Source organism: Tympanuchus pallidicinctus, unplaced genomic scaffold, assembly GCF_026119805.1.
Source record: "Tympanuchus pallidicinctus isolate F22 unplaced genomic scaffold, pur_lepc_1.0 scaffold7, whole genome shotgun sequence".
NCBI lineage: Eukaryota > Metazoa > Chordata > Aves > Galliformes > Phasianidae > Tympanuchus > Tympanuchus pallidicinctus.
In genome coordinates, this window is record NW_026294791.1 from 17,869,219 (window position 1) to 17,895,401 (window position 26,183).

General features: G+C 37.5%; 1 long non-coding RNA gene across 1 annotated transcript; it reads right to left on the reverse strand.

The window, feature by feature from the left end:
* Positions 1-8,276: 8,276 nt before the first annotated feature.
* Positions 8,277-17,352, reverse strand: LOC128072127 (uncharacterized). The gene is made up of 3 exons (XR_008202138.1): positions 15,887-17,352; positions 11,587-11,636; positions 8,277-8,446 (listed from the first exon to the last, which is right to left on the reverse strand). It is a non-coding gene; the product is annotated as an uncharacterized LOC128072127 (long non-coding RNA).
* Positions 17,353-26,183: the final 8,831 nt, after the last annotated feature.

Here is a 26,183-nt window from a genome sequence, read left to right on the forward strand (position 1 = left end):
ACTACAATCAAACCCTTCATCAGATAACATGGAACAGGAAATATCTCTGTTCCAGCTTCCACTAAATGAAGCTGGATAGCTGCCATTAACTTTACAGGAGTTGGATCCCCCACTATACTGAGTAGTCAGATTTATCTTCAACAGTATAGGTAAGAGCAAGATTAGACCATACATATTAAAGGACATATACATGCCCCAAGACATTCAGAAATTTCTTAAAATGTGCTCTTTCCCCCATCTCAGATGTGAGCCTCCTTAGTATTTTGAAAAGAACATATACTTGCTGTTGCCTGTACCATCTTGAGCATCAACTTGCAAATGGGAAATCAGATATTCAGATATAATCAGAAGTTTGCTTCGTTGTCCCACCCAAAAACAGAAAGCAGCTGACAAATTTTAGGGATTTACAAGAGTTCAGATAAACTAGCTTTTTATTCAAACATCACAGAGGACAATGCTGGTGATAAAAAATAGAGGTACATTTACAAGTATTACAGGATCAACTGTAAGAAATTCTGACACGTGCAGAGCATAGTGAATGCTGGAATGTAACCAGTAATAAAAAAAAAATTATTAAAGGCACAAGAAATTAAAAGACTTAAGCACTGGAATGTAAATACATGCTTTCCAGTATATCTAACAATCAAAAGAGACTTTTCTTAGGCTTTGGTGGACAAACCAAGATAAAAAAAAATTGTCTCAGAAGGCAGTTTGAAAATATTGCACACATCATTTTTGGCCTGGTGTCAGAAAATACAAACATCCTCCAGGAAACTGAAACTTAGCTTAGACTTGCACTGGAATGTAAAAGAAAACTGTGATTAATCAGAACTGTGATAAGCATTTGCTTTAATTCGATACTTCTACAATCCTATTAAATATTTAAGATAAATTTTACTTAATTTCCACAGAAGACAAAAGAAACCATGACTTCATGACGACTTAGATGAGCTATTTCAACAAAATGTGCATTATGCAACATTTTAGTTACTTAACACTTCAAACACTCTTTGCTACTTTTCTCATGTCTCCTGCACCGGAGGCTATTCTGAAAGCTGAAAGGCTAAAAGTCATGCAGAATTCGGTATCTTAAAACCTTTGCCATTCTTTCTGTGATTTTTTTGTGATTTATGTCCAAGGACCTATGGAAAAGAGGGTCAGTCCTCCTCTCTTGGCAGAGGGGATTTAAAAAAAAAAAATAAGAAGAAGAAAAATGGCTTAATCAGACCGATTTCCTATGCCCATAATAAAACATCTATGCCACTTCAGCCCAATATAAGCATCTTGAGTCACTTTTTGGGATTTCTCCTAAAAATACCTACTGCTGGAGTAATTACTTCTACATAGGGCCCCAACACAGAAATATATTTGTTATATTTACATTTATTACCAAGCACCTTTAATGAGGAATCATGTACGTGGAGTACATGCATTAATATTGCTGCCCTATACAGCAGACAATCTGCTAGCCTCAGCTTTTCAGTTCACAATGAACTCAGCAATCTGCTACATGTGTCATATACTGTTTTTCCTTCCTCAGTGCCCACTGACTTTTCAATCTCAGCACTTCCCTGACCCTTTTCTTTCTCTAACTCCCTTCCACTTCTTTCTTACCACCTGACAATAGTACAATTTCTGCATAGCCCCAAGCTGGGGAGGAGAGCATCACTGTCTCCCTATAATTTTCACACCTGGATGGGAAGGATGAGATCTACCTGCGGGTAGATCTCATTTAAGGGATTGTGTCTTCTTCCAGTATTCTAACTTTCCTCTAACCACAGACAAACATATCCTGTAACCCACATAACATCTTAAATTGTGCTCCACATCTAACTTGTCATCTATTGGGAAAAAAAAAAAAAAAAAAAGGTAAAGAAAGAAACAAGAAAGATTTCTCATGTTTCTTTCTCTTCTCTGGAATTTCTGAAATACTTTATATATACTTCCTTCTTGATCTTTCTCAGGCACCAGTTCACTAGCATGCCATTTCCTGTTTGGTTAGTTTAACTGCACAGCATTTGAGGACACCCAGAATACAAATAAAATGCCGGTTAATGTGATATAGAAGTGTGATAACTTGCATAGGCAACAAAATAGCTGATTTATTACTTCTACTCAGAGGCACTGTCTCTTTCATTTCACAGAAGGAGCAAAAAGTTCATTATCAAAAAAATAACAGCTAATAAAAAGTCCCTACTTTTTTCTTAGTTCATGCTGGCAGAAAAGAAAAAACAAGCTGTGGAAATTCCAGGTTTCATTTCTGAAAAAAGAATATACCATTGGAGAGGTACTGGATCTAAAACTGAAACCATTTTATATCCTTTAAAACCACTTACAGTAACTGACCTTCTATTGTCTTTATAAATACATATGTTGGAAAAAAAAAAAAAAAAGCTTTCTTCCTGAAATGTGCTCTACTATCAAATATTAAGTGTATCGAGAGCCAGATTCAATATGAAATTTGGAGTATTCAAAATCTTTTTGTGAATTTTGATGCAAGAGCTCAAACCTATTTTTATTTTGAGCCAAATAGGCTGAGATACAATCAAGTCAGTTACTCTTACTGGAATCACAACTCTTCAGACAAAATTTATTCAACATGGTCAGAGCAAAGAAATAAAGAGGAACTTGGGTCAAAGTGCAGACACTGGGTAGGACCCAGGATATGGAAAGATAAAGTAAACTGAAAAGACTTAGAGAACATGACTGAGTTACTTAATTCTCTCAACATTCCATGTGAAACCCCAATACCAGTAAATTTGTTGTATACCTCATTAAGGCCAACATTTCACATCATCAGATGAAGCTAATCAAGAAGAGGGTGAGGAGAACTTCCGACCAACCTTTGTTATTACTTGCCAGCAGCTCATCTCCAAAGCATTTGTACATACTGTACAATGCAAAAATGGAAATCAGTTACTTCTTGTTTCCCATTTCCTTGCTCCTCAGTCATGAGGGTACATCTATGTCCCTATGGAGCCAGAAAGGAAAAGGAGAATGAAAACAAGTTCTGTAGCAGATCATTCTAGCTGGATCAGAGGCCAGATAGCACACATGAAAAATAAATTCAGAATTCTGATTCTCCTAGACAGCCTACTGATAGCTGCACTGCTGCTGCTGATCGTGAAACTTGTCTATCACAGACTATTCTTTATTCTCTTATGATGGTTCTCATTCTGAAGAGCTGCATTCAGCTGGATAGGTGTCATTTTTGCTGCAATGTGTTATATAAATGTTATCTTTGAAGTTACAAGTAGATTGCCTCATTAACAGATAGAAGTATTACATGGATGTCAGAAACAGTTAAATGATTTTACATTGCAGAATTTGAGTATCATCATTCTCAAACCTTCCATGTAAGAAAGATGATGGGGGATGCAGAATTTATTTACATTTAACTGACAAATATATTTCTTTTTTCTAGAAAAAGCTAGTTTTCCCTCTCAAGAAATAGACTGGAAGTTCTATATTAAGTAACCCTCCAAATAGAAATAAGAAAAAATGAACAGATTTTTACCTTCATCGAGCCAAAAAGTTAAATGTCTGAGAAATATTTGCTATTTGCAATAGCAAAATATATGTTTGTGTGTACATACAGTAACAAAATGACACTTAAAGCCAGTTGCAAGTCTGTAAAGGATACTGCACTCTTCCTATTTGCTCCTGAATGCACTCTATCCTAAATCAACAACACACTGTTTTGTTACTTACACTATCTCTTTTCTATCCACAGGTAAGCATCATCTTAGCTACTTGCTTTGTTAACGCTTTCATGGAAGAAATACGCTAATGTAGGATTGGCCAAGTGATAAAAAGCACTGGCAGCTGAGTTTTTATAGACAACAGTAAGAATGCAAGCTTCTGAATTTACTTTCCCTTTCAAGACAATTACTTGGCAAAGTATCAAAGCTCAAATCCGTGTCTCAGATAGAAAACTGAGCAAGAATGACTTTCATAGTTGTGTCAGCTTCTATCAGAGACCACATTGCTCTCTAGCGATAAGAGAGGCAACTGGAGAAATGTGATGCATATTTGAAATTGCTGTCAGGCAGCATAAAGCTTTGTGCTGAATTTACTTGAGAAATATCTGACTTTCAGCATTCCCATGCTTCTTAAACGACAATCCCTCCTGAAATTTTCCAGAATATATAAATACCAATTCATAAGGAACAGATGACTCTGTTGGATAAATTTTGTCTCCACTGATTTGGTTTCTGACTACAACCAACTCAAGCATGAGCAACAGACATTAGTACCTCTCTTTCAGTAGTTCAACTCCAGACAAATGCTCGACCTGGAGTGATATCCTGAATACAAAAAGACCAGAAGCCAGGTGACTTCAGGGCACAAGAGTTTCCAGGGGCATGTTCAAAGATTAATTCATTAAGATTTTGAGAAAATTATAGTGAATGAATACAGCACAGCTATCTTACACTGAAAAGAAATATACTCTAGCAATTGTTGGTAACAACAGACAACTTTTTTGCCTCTGTCTTCTCTGGTAACTGCTTACCACACAACCCTCAAATGTTTGCTTTGACAGGAGGGGACTGGGGAAGCAACGTCTCTCCCACTGCAAGCAAAGACCAGGCTCACAACCACAACCACCCACAAGTCTATAGGTCCCGATTACATGCATTCCAGAGTCCTAGGAGAATTGGCTGATGTGGTCACCAAGCCACACTCGATGATATTTGAAGTCATGGCAATCAGGTGAAATTCCTGGTGACTGGAAAAAAGATAACACCACACTGATTTTTAAGAAAGGTAAAAAGAATGACCCTGGGAACTATCGTCCCATCAGTCTCACCTCTGTGCCAGGAAAGATTACGGAGCAGATCCTCCTGAAAGCTAAACAGAGGCACAGAGAAGATAGAGAGGTGATATGGGAGAACCAGCATGGCTTCACAAAGGGCAAATCTCTTTTGACCAACCTGGTGGTCTTTTATGATGCTGCCACTGCATCAATGGACAAGAGAAGAGCCCTGGGCAACCTGATTTAGCTGTAGAGTTTCCTGTTCATTGCAGGGAACTTGGACTAGATGACCTTTAAAACATCCATTCCAACTATAAGGATAATATGATTCTATGATTCTGTATTACTGATGTAAAGTATTTGATATAAAACTATCATCCTTATTACTACATTTTATTACACTGAATCATCTTATGTCATGCCAAGACCCAGCAGCTGACTGGTTTTTTTGCTCATTGCTCAGGTGTCTTGTTCCAGGATTGTATTGAATTTTGTGCTACAAAGATGTTCACTCTAACTTTAAGGTCAGTGTATGGATTCTGCTGTAGCTTATGAGTTCAGAAAACACAGTTTGCAAATAGAAGCATATTCTATTAATAAATAAGGACCACGGAAAAATTAAGAAAAAATTATTTCCCTTTATCCTGTAAATTGGAATTCATAAGATTTATTTAGCAAAATGAGGCTTTCAGATTTAATGTAAAGGAGGATAACTTTTCAGATGCATTTTCTAGTAACGAATGACTACAAGAATGAACAGAAATTTATCGCAAGGTGGAAAAATAATGTATTTAAAAATGTATAAATACCATGAAGACGACCAATTACTCACTTAATCTGATCTATCTACCAGTAGCTACCAGATCATCACATTAATATTACAATGTGAGTGCCAGCATTGCTCTCTTAGCAATCTAATCAAAAGGAGTAGACAACAATTGAAAAAGACTATTAATTTTTGACCAGAGTTTCAGATTATGATAGATATAAAAGAATATTTTGTATAATGTTCCTTTTAAAGTCGTTGGGTTTTTTTGTTTTGTCTTGTTTTTCAATCACCTGTAAACTTACCTTGATATTTGATTTTATTACTCTTCCTTATAAAAATTACCATTTTAATGAACATATTTCCTGCTATGGTACTCACCTACTTTCACCAGGATTTGTAATGCACATTTAGACATTGAAGATTCACTTTTTACTTCCAAGCTTTTTTAGTCACCAAACCTCAGACAATCAATTTCAGTGCTTCCACTGACAAAATTACGTGTTGCACATGACTTTTCTGGCACACAACTATTAAACAAACCATTGTGAATAACTGGAAATCGTGGTAGGATCTAATCAGAAGAAATAGACATTAAATCAAACAAGAAGTCAACTGTAATTTCTTGGTAATCTCATTATGACCAATCTAAATCAGTTTCATAGCCATTTTCTTAAGGTCAACGAAGGTGAAAGACTATGGAAGCCTGAATTGAAATGTGATACAGAACTTCCAGTTTTATCTGTACTTTAACTGCTTGCTGGCTCTCAAAAAAGAGCTGTTTAGATTAATTGAAGAGCTCTGTTAAGGATACGGCATTTCAAGAGCCTGGAATGAAAGAGTGTAGCCTGCGTTGTCACATCTCAGTTTACAACACACAGAAGTGTTCAGTACAAGTGAGAACAGCTTTGTGATTCCCAAATGAACAAGGAATAATTGCCCGAGAGCCCAAGGCAGCTGTAAAATGTCACTGTTAAAGCGGAATGCAATCTACCATTCTTGCCATGAACTTTACAGAGAAATAAATACTGAAAAATCTTCTGCTTAATGTAAGCGCAGATGCCAGACCAACCAGTCACTAACATCTTCACAGAATATCCACACTCCGGACAATGGAAAGTTACTTGAAAGTCCACTAAAGTAAATTCTAACAAATACCATGAGAATCTTCTTACTTTAAATCTTAAAATCTTTCCCAATAAATTCCACTTTGTTGCTCAGAAATCACTTAGCATTGCTTCATAGAACTCTATAAATAATGTAAATAGGTAGGAAAAAAAATGCTGCTACTTTATACAGCTTTCCTCTACACTCCTACAATAAAAAATTTATTCTCCACGCAACTACAAAACAATTTTATCATTTCTGAATTTAGGATGCTACTGAACTTCATCAAATTACCTCTTCTGAGCATCTCAGTTTTACAGAGACTGCCAAACTTTTGCTTTCCAAACCCTTACTGTCCATCAGCTGCTGCTAATACAGTACTTCCAGGCTGCTGCACAGTCTTATATCCATATTCCAGCTGTTTCTTTTGTGTAGCAGCTTCTGCTGACTTTACACTATATGCTGCATAAAGCTGACTGCTGTCACCCATATCTGCAGGAAAGCTTTCAGAAAATTAAGCATGTCATCTTCTTACTTGGAACTCCATTCTGGCCTAATCTAAAACCCAAATGGACTCAAATAAAAAATTTTTTAGACACGCTACCAAACTTCGCATTGTCTCCCTTTCGTTGTGTAATGACTTACTGATTTCATAAAATTGAAAGCATCATTCTTACTCCCATTAGAAACCAGAAAGAGAAAAACTGAAGAGCAACTCTGGTGCCAAGGATCTGTATAACTGAAGTTAACAGGAACAGGATTGCTAAGTATTTCTTAGGGGACCTCCTGATGTGATCGACCACAAAGCCCATGCTCAAGTATGAAGCACAGCTGCAGTTCAGAAGGCTATCTCTGCCATAGCACAAAAGTTTGTAAAATTTATCAAAAATAATAAATATATTTAAAAGAATAAATCTGAACAGTGAAAGCTAGCTTTGCAATACAACTTGAAGACATATGTTAACACTGATCTCAAAATACAAGAAAGTTTCAAAGGAAATACAGAAAATAGTGCATCCCTAACACATACAATTTTTATTTTTTTTTTAAATGATGTGGCTTCTTTCCATTCTTGGAAGAAAAACATCATTTACCATTTTACTATTATCACTTTTTAGACATTTCCCAACTTCAGCATAAAAATCTCCACATTCTCCAACTATATCATATGCAAAACCTTACTATGGACTCAGCCCTTTTTGAAATCCTGATGTCACACAGTGGATAAAGAAAGAAACAGGATATCCAAGTAAAATATACAAAGATAGGAAGAAAATTGTTTATAAAATGGCAAGTAGTGTCCTGACATATACAATATTCTCATTGTTTTTTCCTTTGCCATAAGTTTTCTGACACTTCTTTTTGTGGTTTGGGTTTTTTTTTTTCTCTTTTATTTTTTTCTTTTTTTTTTTTTTGTCTTGCTTGCTGATTTGTTCATTAGCTTTGTCTATCGCTATGGCAAAGGCAAATATCCTCTGGAAGGAAGGCCATCTTCCCTCCTCCACACTTCCTTTGGGACAGAAAAGAATGAACATCAGTTTACTGCACCTGGACAGAAAGACCCATAGGTCTCAGACTATATCATACTCTGGCAAAACTGCCTGAGGAGCAGATTGTTTGCCACATCAGCAGTACTTACCATTGCTCTACTAACACGGAGTAATAGTCAACAGCGGATGCTGAAGACTGCACATAAAAGGCCAAGTTTATCATGCAGTGCTTCAAATAATTTCCTTATTCTCGCAGGATATCATGTACCGTTACTTGAGATACGACTTCCTTCTTTAGGTTGTGTTATTTTATTGCAAATATTCTTCCTTCAACAGCGGGGGGGGGAAAAAAAAGGAAAAAAAAAGTCAGAATCCATGCAGAGTAGACAATATATAGGAAGAGTGGTAAACACAAGAACATATGTATTTGTAAAAAAAAAAAGAAAAAAAAATTCAGCATTTTATCTTTGAAAAAAAACAAGAAGTTTCTTGAAAGTTTCCCAACTAAAATGTACCATGTAGTCATAGAGCATTATTACATGAAATCAAAACACAATTAATACAAGGAAATGTGAAGCTCTTGACTGGAAATGAGATGAATGCTCACTGATAAAGGCATAATGCATGCTACTCTTCAGATAAGAAAAATAATCTTCCTCATTTCACCTATGCTGTGATATTTATAACATTAAAACCTAATGTTTATAAGAATCTACAAGATAAAATACTTGTCATGAAACAACTGTGGGCTTTCTTGCTGTGCTTTCCTTTTGTTTACTTAACATACATACACTACATTTAGCAGCAGGATTTAGAACAGTTTTATTGAATTTGAATAACTGTGAGACCTCACATGCAGATGCTAACAAGTAAACAGATATACTGCAAATATCCCACACTTAGGTGTTTATATCTGCAGTTTGATCCTATCATGTTATATCCCTTTGCAAAGATTTTCTTTCCCCCTTACAGTATGCCCTTACTATAAGCCCTGCCCTAATATTGTAAAAATGTTCTGTATCATGTGAGACTTACACAGATGTTAATGTTTAAGTCACACATGTACTGAATAATAATATACTAAAATATATATACACCTAAATCTTCAAATATTATAATTTCTTCTGGAGTAAGTTTTTACTTAATGATTTACATCTATACTACTGACTTTCTACCTCCCATAAGTTATCTTCTACTAAAGCTACATAAAATATAAATGATTAATTTCCTAGTGTCACAGTAAGTGCTAGGTCTGTGTTTATTTTTTCACCATTAAGAAATTATACAGGAAGAAAGAGGAACTCAGGTCACTACAACAATGAGTTCATTGGTCCTGTTCCTCATAAGACAAGCAATTTATAGTTGAAATTACCTCAGATTCACTGAATTGTATGCTCATTTATAAATATTTTTTTTTCACTTCACTGGTGAGTGCCAGTGTCATCAGCTTGTAGGTGTGTATGCAAATGGAGTCTGTGCTGTTTCTAATGGAATCTCCCTGTTTGTCTTTGCTCAGTGGAAACATACGTCTCTATTCATGTTGGGATTAAAATACTCACCATACATGAACTAAACCAAAAAACAAAAGACCTACCTTTAAACAATAAGAAAACGATATTCCAATTTTTACTGGAATCCTTCTAAACAACTAAAATGCCGAACCAATGTACCGACACATTGAATTTTGCCAGTATTCAGAAGTATTGTATCAGATACAGGGCAAATAAACCCCATATAAAAGTAAATAGGCAGCTCAATCTCAATATCAATTTTCTCTAAAAGAAATTGTTAGAAGAATATTTTCAATTACATAAAATAATAATTCATGCATATCTTGCTTTGACTTCGACATAATTGTTGTGTATGTACCTGTAAGAGGCATGTATGCAATTGATTTTTTTTCCCTGCGTAGTGCATTTTAGTCTCTATCGTGCTGTTATTCATTTTGGGAGTTCACATTCTAGCCAATTAATAATAATGGATGTAGTACTCATTCAGAAAAAAAATAAAGGCAATCAAGACATAATGCCATTTTTGTATTTCCTTCTCTACAGAGAAACACATAATCAGAGTGATTAGGCCATACAAATATTCAGGAGATTTTCTTCACGCGAGTCCTGTAAAGTTATTGGCAAGGATCATCACTTGCTGTTGAATTTTTTTTTTTTTTTTTTTTTGGACCATTTCAAAGAAGGTAAAGCCTTCCCTTCCTCTGGAAGAACTGCAGAATTGTGAATGACTGCCAAGAGAAACAGACTTTGCTGGGAAAAAATAATGTTAAAACAATGCAACAGGTCATTGGAAATTTCCCTCCAATATTTCTTAAACGGAACCATTTGAGAAGGCCAGGGAGGTAATGTATTTCACTTGAAGTAATAAAGAACAAATAAGATTTAAAGTGACTTTTAAAAGGAAAAATATTGTTAGGACAGTTGGAAACTAAATACTATTACACAGCAGAGGGCTGCTACAATCTGTTCTCCTAATTCATGAAATATGTCACTTTAGTCAGCTTTACTCTGCGTCCCTAACTGAACAAAAATCTTCCAGGCCTAATATAACTGAAGTAACAGTAGTAGAAAATGATTGGGGACAGCCGTAAGTACATGCAGTATATCTGGTATTACATGCAATATATCTGGTACTATTCCACAGCATGAGCTTCAGGAATTAAAAATGAACTGTTTCATGTGAAACACAATGAGAAAAATAGGTTTTAGTAAAATACATGCAAAACATATGGAAAAAAATTCCACATTCTGCAAGACCTCGTACATTTCAAGACTTCATACTATGCCATGGCATGTGGAATGGAGCAGTTCCTAAGAATTTCTTTAAGCTTCTTAGTTAGAAGAATGCCACATCTGGGGGCAAGTCAACTTGCTGTCATGCTGCATTCACAAAGAGATTGCTCATGCATTCCTTTGCAATTATTATTTACACATAAGTCTAAGTAATGTATAGTCAATGCCCAGAAGAACAATTTTAGTCCTGGCTTTTTGTACAGCTTTTTTGAGCAACATGTTTTTCATCTTTCTTGAAAACATTTTTCCAAGTAACTTGCTTAACGTAATTTCCAAGTTTTTGTTTAATTTTGATGTTTGCTTCAAAAATGTTAGAAGTATGTTTGTTATATCAACATCAGCAAAATATTAAAATATTGAGGAAGAAAGATCTAGAACTTAGAATGTCTATGTGACAGTCATTGAAGCAGAGGCACCTCAGAGAACCATGTCAAAGAACAGTAGATGCTTTCAGAGTCCCCACTCTGAACCAGCTCCCTGTTTTCCAAGGCTTCAACAACTGATAAATACTAGAGGGCTTGCCTTCATGAAATTCATCTTATTACAGGCTACACCATGTTTATAAACTCTTTCAATCACTGAAATTAAGCTGCCATGCAGTTATGAATTCCATGCAAACTGACCATTGCGTACACACCAGATCAGAAGCTGATATGAACTTACCAGAACAAAAGAGCTGTCTTCTCATTCCCACTGCATAGCATTCCAAACTTCTGAGGTTAAAAGAAAAAAAAATAATCATTAAATTGAACTCGTTTCCTAGCTATTGATGAGTATGTTCATTCAGATGTAAAGTTAGCATTTGACTTCCAACATGCTCATTAAAACTGTACAGGTGTATTTACGGAAACACAGCCTCATAAGATAACAGCAATTAGTCATGGATCAAGTACTGGTAATAAAAATGGAAGTGCTTTGTACTTCCAAACTTGATCTAGCGAATATGACTACTGCTAAAAAAACTGTTTCATAGAAACTCCCACAGCAACAGCTATATGTAGAAACAACAAAAAAAAAATTACATATTCAAATTCTGCACTGACACGACTTGTTAAAACAAAATCTGTCTCATGGTCCCTTCCAAAGTACATCTCTTGTTTTAGTCCATTTTCTCTCTCTGGTAAAGAGAGAATGACTCAGGCTTTTATGAAACCAAGAGAACAGACACTTTTTCCAAAGTTTTTAGGAAGTACTACCTTTCCCAGGTTTTGTCTAAGCTCTCAGGATAATTTTCAATGGTCTCAGAAATTTCTTTGGGTAAAATAAAAATGTTTAAGATAATTGTTCTCAATATGCTTCAAACTCTATAATCTTTCAATTTTATTTTTGCATTTCTTTTCAAAGTCCTCACACAATGGTTTTCAAAATGCAGCCTCAAATAGCAGGAAATTTCATTAGGCCTATGCTGCTTTATACTTTAATCACTGACTCATAGACTGGTTTATGTTGGAAAGAACCTTAAAGAACATCTAGTTCCAAACACTCTGCCACAGGCAGATTTGCCAACCACTATATTAGGCTGCCCAAGGTCCTATCCAAACTGACCTTGAATATCTCTAGCATCCACAACCTCTCTGGACAACCCGTTCCATTACCTCACCACCCTCAGAGTAAAATGTTTCTTTCTAATATCTAACCTAAATCTCCCCTCTTAATTTAAAGTCCTTCTCGCTTGTCCTATCACTGTCAGGCCATGTAAAGAGTCGGACTCTTTCCTGCTTCTAAGTTCCCTTCAAGTTCTGGAAGGGCACAATGAGGTCTCCCCGGAGCCTTCTCTTCTCCAAGCTAAACAAGCCCAACTTCCTCAACCTTTCTTCACAGGAGAGGTGCTCCAGCCCTTTGATCATCCCTGCGGCCCTCCTCTGGACCTGCTCCAACAGCTCCGCATTCTTCCTGTATGAGGGTCCGCAGGCTTGGACTCCACATGGGGCCTTACAAAGGCAGAGTAGAGGGAGCAATCACCTCCCTCTCCCTGCTGGCTACCCCTCTTTTGATGCAGCCCAGGGTACCACTGGCCTTCTGGCTGCAAGAGCACACTGCTGGCTCATATTCAGCTTTTTTTCCCAACAGGATTCCCAAGTCTTCTTCATAGGGCTGCTCTAAACAAGTTTTTCTCAAAGTCTGTATACAATCTGGGATTGTCTTGTTAAACCTCATTAGATTCTCATGTGCTCACTTTTCAAATGTCCAGGTCCCCATGGATGGTGTCCATCCTTCCTATTGGGTCAACTGCACCACTCAGCTTGGCATCAACAGCAAACTTGCTGGGGGTACACTCAATTCCACTGCCTGTGTTATTGATAACAATGCTGAAGAGCACCAGTCCTGAGACTGATCTTCTAGGGGACTCATGACCATTCATGACCAGACTCTACTTGGAAGCAGAGCCACTGACAAAACCTCTGGCTACGTAAACCCAGCCAATTAATTATCCACCTAATAGTTCAGCCTTCAAATCCACATATCTCCAATTTAGAGATAAGGATGTGGTGCAAGACCATGTCGAAGGCTTGGCACAAGTCCAGGTAGATGACATCAGTTGCCCTTTGCTTTTCCACAGACGCAGTCACTCCATCACAGAAGGCCACCAGATTGGTCAGGCATGATCTGCTCTTAGTGAAGCTGTGCTGGCTGTTCCAGATTTCTCCACATCTTGCCTTAACAACTCTCTCCAGGAGGATCTGCTCCATGATTTTCCAAGGCACAGACATGAGGTTCAACCAGCCTGCAGTCCCCTGAGTCTTACTTTCTCCCTTTCTTTAAGGGAGTGATGCTTCCCTTTTTCCAGCCAAAGGGGATTTTGCCTGACTGCTATGATTTTTCAAATATGATGGAGAGTGGCTTGGCAACCACATCAGCCAGTTCCTTCATAACACAGTGACACGTGGCACCTGGCCCTACAGACTTGTACACATTCAGCCTCATAAGGTGGTCTTGGCCTTGCTCCACTCTTACACTGGGAGGGATTTTTCTCCTGTGACTCTTACTTGAAAGGTGTGAGAAGCTGGACTGTCCATGAAGACTGAGCCAAAGAACTTAAGTACGTCAGCCTTCTCCATGTCTATTGGAGGCCGGCTCTCCCTCTCATTTATCAGAGCAGCTACACTATTCTTTACCTGCCTCTTCTGCCTTATGTATCTAAAGAATCACTTCTATTTTTTCCACATCTCTTGCCATGTTCAATTCCATCCACACCTTGGCTTTCCTCACTCCACTCCTGCATATCTGGAGAGCATCCCTATATTCTTCCCAGAACACACATCCCCACCTACTAGTGACGATCTAAAGATAAATAAGTTCATTAAATTTGATTCAAATATATAAATCCTAATCTGCCCCTGTTTACTGTCTAATTTAGAGTACAAGAATTCAAGCAGGTTGATGGGAATTACTGTATTTTTCCCTATGGAAGCTTTTTGGCTTTGAGAAACTATCAATAAACACTATTTTGAAAGCATCTTAATAAATCTGCTGAATTTTATGTTTTTAGTGCTACCATTTTCCTTAGTAATCATTTTGGATCACCTTCTAAATAAAATCTGATAGTTCTCAGCATCACATTTCATATTTTCTGAAAGTTTTAGATATATTTTCTAGCTTTGAGTCATTATCTTTCTGTATGCATATGAATGCCTGTATACATAAGCACTTTATAAGTACAGTTGAAAACACAACTTCTTGAGCCTGCTTATATTAGTTTTTAAAAGACATAGTATTTCATCAAATTCTACATAAAATACACTGGTATTATCAAAGTCCCTTCTGGATTAAGATGTTCTTGAAAACACACGTCTGCAAATTTTAACCTGTTTTTATTTATTATAAACAAACCAACAATCTTACAAAAAGACAGCAACAAAGTGAAATATAACCCTGGGAAGAGGGGTGTCCCTCTGCAAAGTAGTTTTTCAACACTGCAATGGCAAATGCCCCAATTTGATTTGGCAAGTTTAAAATTGGGGAAGCCCTGTTTGAAAAGTACTTGAAAGATCTACTTCTCACGTGCATATACTTCTCCATATACACAAAATTGTTCTCAAGCTCAAAGGAACTTCTTCACTACCACTTCCTTCTTGACTTATCACATGCCTCAGCAGCCTCTGGTTCCCAGCAAATGCACTTTTGTCAAAGGAAACAGCAATAAGCTAAAATGATAAAGGCAAGCTTTCTATCCTTAGCAAGTCTGTGTAATACCAAATCTTGGCTATTCTCTTTTGATATAACATTTTTAAGAGCTAACATTTACACTCACACTTCTGAACATTTCTTGCAGAAGAGTCGCTACAGGTATCTGGGCTCTCATCTTTAAAATTTCCTTTCGTTCATCAGGAAGTTAATAGTTATTCAAAACCTCTTCTTGCTGGTATTTCATTCTTCACCTCATGTTCAGCATTGCAGTTTGACTACCTTTCTCCTTAATTATGAAGCCATCTGCAACTTCTTATACTAGTGTTTTAGCACATTCCATTTGCATATTTATTTTCTCTAAATTCTGCCAAACTTGTTTTTTAATTTAATGATCATTTTTTACACCAGTGGTTCTCACAATTTCTGCTAGCATAACTGATCTTGTGTCTTTTTCCAGTCCTTTCAAGATCACAGAAACAACACCCTTGTTTCTTTTCCAGTGTGCCTTACCAGAAGTAAGCTTCCAAAATTTTGAATTGCAGCTGATCTCCTACTCAGCTTGATGAAAATCTCTCTTTCTCCTTTGTAAAATTTTCCTCACTTGAAGCGTTAGCAAAACCACTCAGCTGTCTACTTTTTCATAAGCCATTAATGGTCCAAGCTGCTATTGATGTATCTGGAAGACTTCCAATGGGTACAAATAGTAAAGTAACTATATTTCGTAGCATAGCATTGGAGGGTATTTAACCTTTTTACATTTATTATAACTTCCAGTACTGAATTCTCAAACTCTTCGCTTCCAAATTCTTCCCAAATTTAGTCTTAAATTACTCACCAGTATTGCGTAAACATGCTATTGTTCTCTTCCTGCTGAGTTCCTCCTGTCATTCCAGCTACTTCATTAGCACAAAAATAGTATAGTTAAGTTGATTAAGATTTCCTACTATTCTTTCTTTCTGTAATCTTGTTGGAAATGCCCTCCCAACTGAGACAGAAAACTGGAACCAAAAAAACTCTATGACACCGAGTATGAAAACTTCTATAGAAGAACAAAAAAAAAAACCACGAAAGAATGAAGGAGAGAACAAGGAAAGAAAAAGAACAAATAAAATCAGTGAAGGAATTAGTTTCATTTTATTACATACTAAAGGCTCATATACGCCTAAAGAGCTTCGCGAGAAGTCAATGGTACCACTAAGCAAGTCTACATGAGGTTATAAAAATGCTGTAAAACACTCCTCTCAGTTGTTGGAGCATTAAATAACGAAGTCACAGGTTCTCAGTAACTTACAGGCTTGCTGCAAAAAATTTTAGCTAGCTTTTTACTGAACCAATCACATCTTAATAATTCTGAACATATGTTTTGATCCTATGAATTAAAAGCAGACAAATATTTACTGAGGTTTGAAAGTGGGAACACCCTTGTAGAAGCAAGGAAAAGAAAATCTTCACTTCTTCACTCCACTACTGCGTTATAAATTTACTTACATAAAACTAACACCAGAGTCACAGATGAAGTGGAATGTTTAGAAATACAGAGAAATGAATTTCTGATGTTTTGTGGAGATAAACAGAAGTTTACAGAAGGGGCCTGTATTATTCCAAAAATCCAAAAATAATTTAACTATTCTTTCCCAGTAAAAAAACCTAATCTCTTTGAGATGTTCATCCCTTCCATAGTGTCAGAATTTTTCTTTTATTTATCAAGAATACAGTAAGACTGAAAGAAAATGGCCAAGCTATCACCTGCCTCACCCAAATGCTGCAGACAGCAGAGCAGACACGTGGAGGTGAGGCTCATTCTCCAGCTTGTTCTACTGATGAGGGAACATTCTCTTCTTTTTTCCTTAGGTCTCACCTGTGTTGGAGTAAAGCTGTTTGTAGATGCTTGGACTCACAAAAGAAATACTGTAGTTCAGAGCACGAAACCACTCAGAGCTTAGACTTGAGGAGAAAACAGAAAAAGAGTGTGAAACACAAGTGAGTAACAAATGGGAACTTTGAGGCCCTGGAAAGAAGGCTGCTGCTCATAGGAAGGCGTCTTCCAGGTAGCTGAGGAAGCTGTGGCTGATTTCAGAGCTATAAAGAAAAGAGATGCTTGGACAGACAGACTGGAGACATTTGCATACAAGCTATTACTACAGCCAGCAAAATTAAGTTTCAATGGAAGATGAAAAGAAGGACGTGTGACATTCCACAAAGTATCTCTTTATCTACAGTTGCAGTAGTAGACTCGAAGGCTGCATCCAAAACAGGCAAGCAGAAAAATAGTTTTCAGCTCTTACTCTTCTCTGCAGCCTGGCTCCCTCCAGAAGTAGCCGGGAAGACAAGGCATAGCCGAATGACTGCAACTGTGTTGAAGTATCCATGGAAATACTGAGTACCATTGGGAACCTCTAATTTTCAAAGGAAATAAAAATATATCAAATATTGACAGAGTATTGAAAGAAAACAAATAAAATAAAAATATAATGCAACACAATTTGGCATCTTCCAGAAATGTTAAACAAAAAAAAAAAAAAAAATTAACAGAAGGAGGTTTTTAAGCAGAAAAGTGATTTTTAAAAGTTGCTACTGCAATATAGTTGCATTTACAATAACCAGTGCTCAGAATCAGTAAGTAGAAGAATACCACTCCAACTAAGGAGCCTCTTCAACACCCCATCTACTACAATGTTACATATTTATAACACATTCCTACTATCAATCACAGTACTTTCATAATAATTAGTAATTGCTCAAATTCACAGCAATTAACACTCTTTTGAAATGTTAGCATTTTCATGTACTCTCTCAGTCTTTATGCAAGAAGGCTCACAAAGCCACACTTCTGTTTCACAGGCCCCTGGCTTGGATTTCCTCCAAATAGGCAGCATTCAAAATGTAACCATCCTACTATTTGTATTTTATAAATATGTTGCTGTTTCCCCTTCCAATATGCTGCTTTGACAAACAATCTTGTGGATAAATTTGTGCAAGGACAGTGAGCTAAAATGAGAAGCTTTCAATGCAAAGTAAGCAATTTAAAAGCATAGCAATTTTTAGAACTTTTTTTTTGCATTCTCACAGTTGTAAAATGCATTGAATTTATCAGCTCTTGTTTAATTCTGTTCACCTATAACACTAAATTAAAAAAAAACAACATGTGGGATTTCTTGCTGAGTGTACTTTTTAGGGTAGTTGCTGCAATCCAAAATTAGTACTTTGTTTAGCATCAGCAGTTTCTCAAAAACAAATACAAAGTTGACAGTTATTTTTAAGAATTTGCTGCATGACATGTTTATTAAATATAAATAATACCAACAAACATGAAGGAGATGTACTATGTACAGTGTTACAGGAAACAGAAATCAGAACAAGGAGACTTTCTATCACCAATAACTAGACATTGGACCTCTATTGTCTATTTAAAACATAGGGAAGAGTCTGCTTCCTGTCACCATGCATGTATTTTGCTCCATATACAACACGACCCTTGACTTACAGTAGGCATTAGAGAACTTCTGGGCTTCCATTCAGTTGATCCATTTGAGACTGAACCTGCAGAAGGTTCAGCCAACATCAGCACTACTTTAAAACAATTTGAAACACCAGAAAAAAAAAGAAAAACTCTGAGTTTCCTTGAGTTCTTGGAGGAAAGCATTTGAATGACAGAAAAAGAAAATAACAGGTCAGACTGTACTCTGCAAATGGCCCTTCTTATTGCTGAGTCAGCACAGCATAAAACTTACAGCTATATATATACTAGCACTATTGCATTCCTTAGTGCCTCTGAAGGCTTGAACCTGAAGTCAGTTCTCAAAAGGCATTGCACAGAACAGTCGCCTTGAAGGAGAAAACTGTGTGATTCCCATAGGATTAAAAAGAAATCCAAAAAAACAATAATGGTCTTTAACAAATTAGCAGTATTTAATTAAGAACAAGACTCACAATCTTCCATGTGTTAATGAACACTGGAGCAATTATATCAATCACCATAGGATGCTCATGTGCCTGTGCAATTGATGGCAGTTCAATTCAGCGCAAACACTGGGCAAAGCAGGAAGTTTGTGTGGTTTCAAGAAGGTACTCACAAGAACTGGTGTTTTTCACATGTTGTTGGCAGAAGGAAAAGATTTTGTAATCTGTTATAATCTATTCTGAATTTTCTTCCTAAATCCCTCCAGTTAGCCATTTCAGAAGACATCAGTTTTCCTCCTAAAACTTCAATATGACCTCCTAGTGCACTAATAATAAGCACAGTGGCTAAAACAAACGGAATCATCAGATACACAATAGAGTAGGCACTGGTAAATTCACTGGATTTTGAAATGGGAGGAAGATCTCAGAAATGGTTCTTCTGGAATTCATTTCACTTTATTCATTTATTTATTTTAAAGCAAAGCGCCACACTTGAAGCAATGGATTTTGGTCTCTGCTAGCCCAAGGGAAAGCTATTCAAGAACACACTTGCTCTCATAGTCTGGTTCTTCAAACTTCCAAACTCACAGCCAATTAACATGGATCTGCTTCTCTGCAGGCTTTCTACAAACTAACCCATTTGCTATACTATACCTTCTGTTTACAGATGATTCTCTCCTGTTAAGCCTCCCCTGAAGCATCTCTTATGAAATTCCTTCCTGTGGCCTCCCCGTATTCATCTCGGTTACATCTACCACCTCAGTTTCACTCAAAATGTGATTTGTTCTTCTGTTCCTTCCAACTCCGTTTTGTTGTCTTCAGTCTTATTCCTCAGCACCATTGCTCTTCAAGCTGGTAGTCCTTGGTATTATTTGTAGAAAAGCTTACAATTGTGTACAGGTTAAAATTCTGTCATTCTATTAAGCCTTTCACTTCATCTTCCTTGTCCTTTTTATAGGCTCCCTTGAAGTTCCTCAAGGGCCTTCCTACCACTGACTAACTTCAAAGCATTTCTGGCACTTCCAAATCTGTTATGCAGCTTTCCACACCTTTACTGTCACTGAAGGGACAGTACAATACCTCATGGCTAACTTCTGCCATGATAAAATACTACATCAGCCATTTGTTGCATGTTTTGTTAGGGGTGCATGTTATGTTTGCACATTAACTACTGAATTCCTTAAAGTAAAAAAACAAATAAGCAAGCAAGCAAACAAAAAAAACCCTAACAAAAACAAAACAACAAGAACAACAAAACCCACAACCTTTTCCTATAGCAGAAGAACTCAGTTCAAACACAGCAATTCCTCAGTGCTGGCCCCCTCAATGCTGATCAAAATAATAGTGTTGACAAAGCCTGGAAGCTGGCTTCACTACAAACTCAGTTATCTGGCTGCCTGGATGTTATTTATTTTCAACTGCTGAGACTCCCTCTAAGCTCAAAATTAAATAAGACCTCCTCAGATTTCCAGAGCTTAGGGATATTTTTGTTTAAGTGTTTTGATTTTTGTAACAACTTTGGCATTCTTACTGCCCAACTGTACCCCTAAATACTAATCAGAGGCAAAGTAGCGGTAAAGAGGTCAAAGCTCTGCTTGGCCTTAGAATTTTAATGAAAAATTTATTAATATATTCTTGTCTGACTAATAAAAGTACAAATGGAGGAACAATGTGCATTTGCTAGCTAAAAATGACTGCAACTTAATTTTGAAATTGTTCTATAAATAGTGAAAAGAACGAACAAATGAAAGTGAAAATATATGTATCTAAAGATAAATTAATGATTGTCCCACAGTAACTACTCCAGATATTTACTTGTACAATATTTATAATCAGCAATGGAGGTCTCTGTATCTCCATTCTTAAAAATTCAAAGGAAAGTTTTATAAGTGGATCTGGATTTAATTTTTTCCTCTTCAATTTCCCAGACCTCATCGGATGTCTTTCCTTAACTGCACAATGCAGCACACAGTTTACCTTCTTTCATACCTACTCGCATCTTTGAGCAGAAGTATTTGCTTAAAATAAATAAGCATAAGGAATGCCATGAGAATGGTGCTCAACATATTTCTCACAGTTTTACCTGTGTAGGTAATCTTAAAGCCATTCTACACCCATAGTCTTCTTTTTCCTGTCCACATGCTTGAACTTAAGTTTCCTAAGCAATTCAACTTGTTGCCTATGTTAAAAACAAAAAGCTAAATAACTGCCTCAGTGGAAATCATGTTCTTCCATTTTAGGAATTCTGACCCTGTACTTGACAATACCTGGCTTTTAGACCAGAAAATCTGCACGGGTTCATCTTGCTCCCCCGACAGCAGCACACGATCTCAGGACCGCAGCGCCATCTAGCTTCTCTTTTCCTGACCTCAGTATCTGTGCTGAGCACAATCATTTGACGTCCCAGGGAGCCATTAATATAACTTTCAAGATAGCCTTGGTTATTTATGTAGGCATACGGCTGAAGAAGGGGGAAGAGTTACTCACTGAGCTCCTCAAGAAACTCCTCTGATAATTCATTGTTAAATGGGAGACAAAGTATGTTTTGCTTTGGAACACATCTTACTCCTTTCCTCCAAAGTTGAAAACCAAAATCCATACCAATGCTTGGGCAAACTACCCACGCCTCTGCTGAAGCTCTGGCCCCATACCAATACTAACACAAACTTCGCAGGACATCAAGGGCAACATGACTAAATCCTTTCACATTGCTGAAGGCAGCTGTCTCTTAAAGAAGAATCTGTGTTCTCAAAGGAGCAATATTTGAGAAGATCTGAAAGATCCCCTGGTGTGCCAAGGAAGGAAAAAACAAAATAAATTCTTTCTGCTCAAGTGGGGAGGAAGGGTGGAATCTGTACCTCTTCCATTAGTAACAAAGGCTTTTTAACAAGAATTGCAAAGCAGGCACGAAATAATCTACCGTAACTCCTTGTTACAAGCTGTGTGAAATAGGAACCCTTTTTAGGGTAATGGATTTCTCTGTATTCACCTGGACCTGACACCCACTCAATGCTTTCTTTTGTCTTTGGTTTTGTCTTTGCAAGATGAGCAGGATCTAACAACAGTTCTGTAACTCTATCAAGCACACAGCAATAAATCCAGAACCTTTAGCAAAGGCACAAGCTCATAAGAAAGCAGAACAGCAAATAAAGTTCCTCTGGGTCTGGCTCGTACCCTTGGCAGCTTCTGATGAGCTGGGAATACATGAGAGCCATCCCAGAGTTCTTGATCTTTCCTCCCAATTCACCGATGAGTTCTTCGCTGCTGGGATGGATATTTCCTGCTCATAAGCACAGTTCCACTCATCAAAACTAGCAGCACTACATGAACTGCTCTGACATTCGACAATGGTGAGCAGTGACACAGCCAAGTCTTCCAGTCCTCACTTCAGAGAATGGCCAGTTAAAAATTCCCATGAAATCAACCAAACTTATTACACAATTAGTAACAACCTAGGCCTTAAGCCCTATATAATGAGCAAACTAATTGAAATTCCACTGCCCTGTGTACACTTTCATATAGTGTAAGTGCCTCTGAAGACATGAGAATAAATGTGCTACTCAGCATGTAAAAAAAGGCATAAATTAGCACATTTTAAAGGGTTACAGCATCTGCGGAATTTTGCAACTGGCTTGCATGCGGGAGAACAAACAGGCAGCTTCTCTCTTTTGCGCTGGCTGGCCACAATAACATACTGGGCCACAGGCAAACAGCTGTCTGATTCCCAAAATACACAGCGTGCAGTCCTCACTGCTGACAGCATCCACCAGCAACAGAAACCCTTCCTGAATACCTACAGACAATCTCACACCACCAAAGGTTATAATCGAAACTCTTGGCAGCAGTGTACAAAAAAAGTATTTGCACAATAGGGATCTATGTCACCCTAGGAATGGCTGGCATAGAAACAGCTACATACATTCCTGCTTGAAATCAAACACTGATGTAAAAATATTACCAAAAGTGCATTGGAACAACATATCAACATTCTTTGTTTTAAAGTCAATGGAAAGTCAGATCTCAATATAGTACTGTGCAAGGGAGGAGAACAGGAAGCAAAATAATACTGTAGTATTTCTATGGATATCTTATTAAAATACTAAAAACTACATGCCATTTTATCCTGATTGTGGTGACCACGATTATTTTCAAGTTACAGATACAATTAACACATAATCAGCTATTTTACTCAGTAGTTTAGCATAGTATTTATCGTGTTCGATGTTAGAAAATGGTTACAACATCTTTAGTTTCACATGCAGTGGGTTTTTATTTTGAACTGCTGCTTTATTTTGCGTTTGCACTCAGAGTGGCATTCACAAAGATTCCTCCACACAGCTTCTTTGAAACCATTTCATACTTGGGAAGAGAACTATTTTATATATTTGTATAAACATGAGAGGAGATTGTTTTTCTTTAGAATTAAATAAACAGTTGTCTCACAAACCTAAAATAAAACAGATCGATGACAGCAAGAAAATCTGAAGAAGATATCAGACAATGACATTCAATTTATTCCCCGAGTTCTTCCTACAGCGATCAGCTCACGCCGTGGTCTCTTACACCCAGCAAGGCTTCCCCTGCCCGCCCCTGCTGCCCGCATTCCCACAGTGCGGGGCTCAGACCCTGCCTCTGCTTTCCCAGTCAGTTCTGGGTGCCAGGGGTTGCCAGCCCCTGCCACAGGAGACGCTTTAGATGACCAGGCTGAATATTTGGGGCATTCTGCAACGGATCAGATCACAAAAAGGGATGGGTTTATCTGACACGCTGCCAAACAAGTTTTTAAGCGATTTCATTGATCTCAGAGTAACAGCTGCAGTCTTTTATATTCTTAAATTCCAAAACACAGACAAGGAGCTATTTAGGAAGGGACAAGAAGTTTTTCAAGTTTTGTTTATCTCAAATAAGCAAAAATGTAGTTTAAATGGCTATTTTTTGTTAGTTTAATATAGACATATCAGTATGTAATTTACCTTGAATGTTGTAACTTGGAAATAGATTAGTTCTCCCTCAAAAACCTCAAAATGCATTTGTGTTTGGGCCAAGGCCAAACAAGAGATACTACCATCTCAAAGATACATTTTTAAGCATAGTATGACTGCATCACAGAAGGGACTGTAATTATAATCTTGACATTATCGTAGCGACCATGGTTGCTATCGGGTGACAGGTATAATATAGATAATCATTAGACAGTACAATAGCAATATTTAACGATGCATGAGATAGAAGAAAATGAATTCATGCCTTTAATTCAGCTCAGATCCATCATTTCTTACATTGAGTGTGAACTGCCTAATCCTGCAAGTATGTACACAGCAGTTACAATGCACAGCAAGATGCCTACTGCAAAATCCAGAGAGCTTACATTTTCTCATCGTACTCACCATGAATTTTTGTGTTCCTGTTTATACCTTTTCATTAACATCATAGGTAGTCCTACTATCTTGCTTTAATACCATACAAAAAGCTGATTGTCACAATAAGAGTTATGAAAAGTGCCTTTGCCTTGATGTCAAACAAGAGCAGTAGTGAGGCTGTGCTTTTTGTTTCCCCAGGTTGCATGCTACCAAACTTGCTCATTTCATCAGCCTTAATAATGCCACAAACTGGAAAAATGACCTAGAGAAAAGGAACTGTGCTCACTAGAGGAGCTAACATGGCTGCACATTTCAAATCCTGCACGATTTTACCACTACTTTACAAAGAAGGATTAATTGAATGAGAAATGTTTATGGAAAAGAAGACTCCTGTGGTAAAGCTATTCTAGCATGTATAGATGAAATGCAAGGGATGACATGCAACAGAAGACAAAGGAGTCTCAAAGGTAAATATGAAATATCTTAACAATATTTCTGGATATTACCTCTGCTAAACCTTGCTGCACCTGTCTCCACAGCTACAAGACTGTTACAGCCACTTCGCTAGATTTCAGAATGAAAAATATTAAGTTTTATAAGAAATCAGGAAACAGCACGTATGAACTGATCAAAAAGTCAGTGTCAGAATCTCAAGGGTGAGAAGAAGGTGGTTGCTCTAGCACAACAGTGCCTGAGGTGAGGCAGACAAAGGGCAAAAGACAAAAAAGAGGACATCTCACTGCGACGCCTCAGTGGAGCAAACGGGAAGGAAGTCTGTGTAACGTTGTTCAAAACTGGTGACTGCCAGCTTCACCAGATTTCCCTCTTAAAACTCTTCTATTTAAAAATAGATTTCTTTTGATGCTAATGCTCACTTTGTTGAGCATTAGTATTTCAGGCTGGCATTGCGTCCCCATCATATCATCAGCTTCAGAACAAGTCAGGCTACAGCTCCTGCCTGATGCATATTTGCATTTTTAATTCTCCGCTGAGAATGTCACAGGACAAGTGAACCCTGCAGACAGCCTGAAGACAGCTAGTAAGAATTTTCCATCTGAGATGTCTGCTTCACAAAACTATAAATAAAACGTAAGGTACCCCAAGGACCGTCCTGCCTGCATCTCCCCGCAGGCCTACATCTCCACTTTCTTCTCTCAGCTCTCTCTGAGCCCTCCAGAAGAAAGAGAATGGAACACAGAGGTCACATCCTGTTGCAAACATCACATTTCACACTGACTTTACTGAGAAGCCCATTTTTGCACTGTAATTATTCACAACTATCAATACTTTTTCTAACCACAGCATCACAAGCAAACAGTACTAGGGTGTCAATTCAGAAAACTGGCACCCAAAATGGCAAACAGGACAGCCTCCTACAGAGCGGCTCTGACGGCACCTCCCTCCAGCAGCTGCATCACTTGGTCAAGCTGCTTCCAAACACAAGGCATCTTTAGTCTTACGTGGAGTTTCTGAATAATAGCATCTAGTCTTTGACCCTTTTATCTTGGTCTCTGAACAACAGGAGCTAGTTATTGAGAATAACAATTCTTTCTTCATTTGTGTCTCTTTTCTAATTCATATTAAAAATGGGTTTAATCTGCTGTCGCCCCTAAAGGAGCTGGAAAACTTCTGAAGCAGAATTTCAATCAACAGAAGCAAAGAAAAAAGGCATTTAAAGAATACTACGCATTTTTGCCATCCCCTGTTTCAGTCCTTTTCCCAGAAACCCGAAGCACTGAGCCAGAACAGCTGGAAGTAGGCTTGATTCAGCAGTATTCTGTTTCAGTTCCTCAGTTTCAGGAATAACCTGAACACCTGGCTGGAGCAGGTGCCAAGCAAAGACTGCACTGGAAGCCTCCCCATGCTGATCTC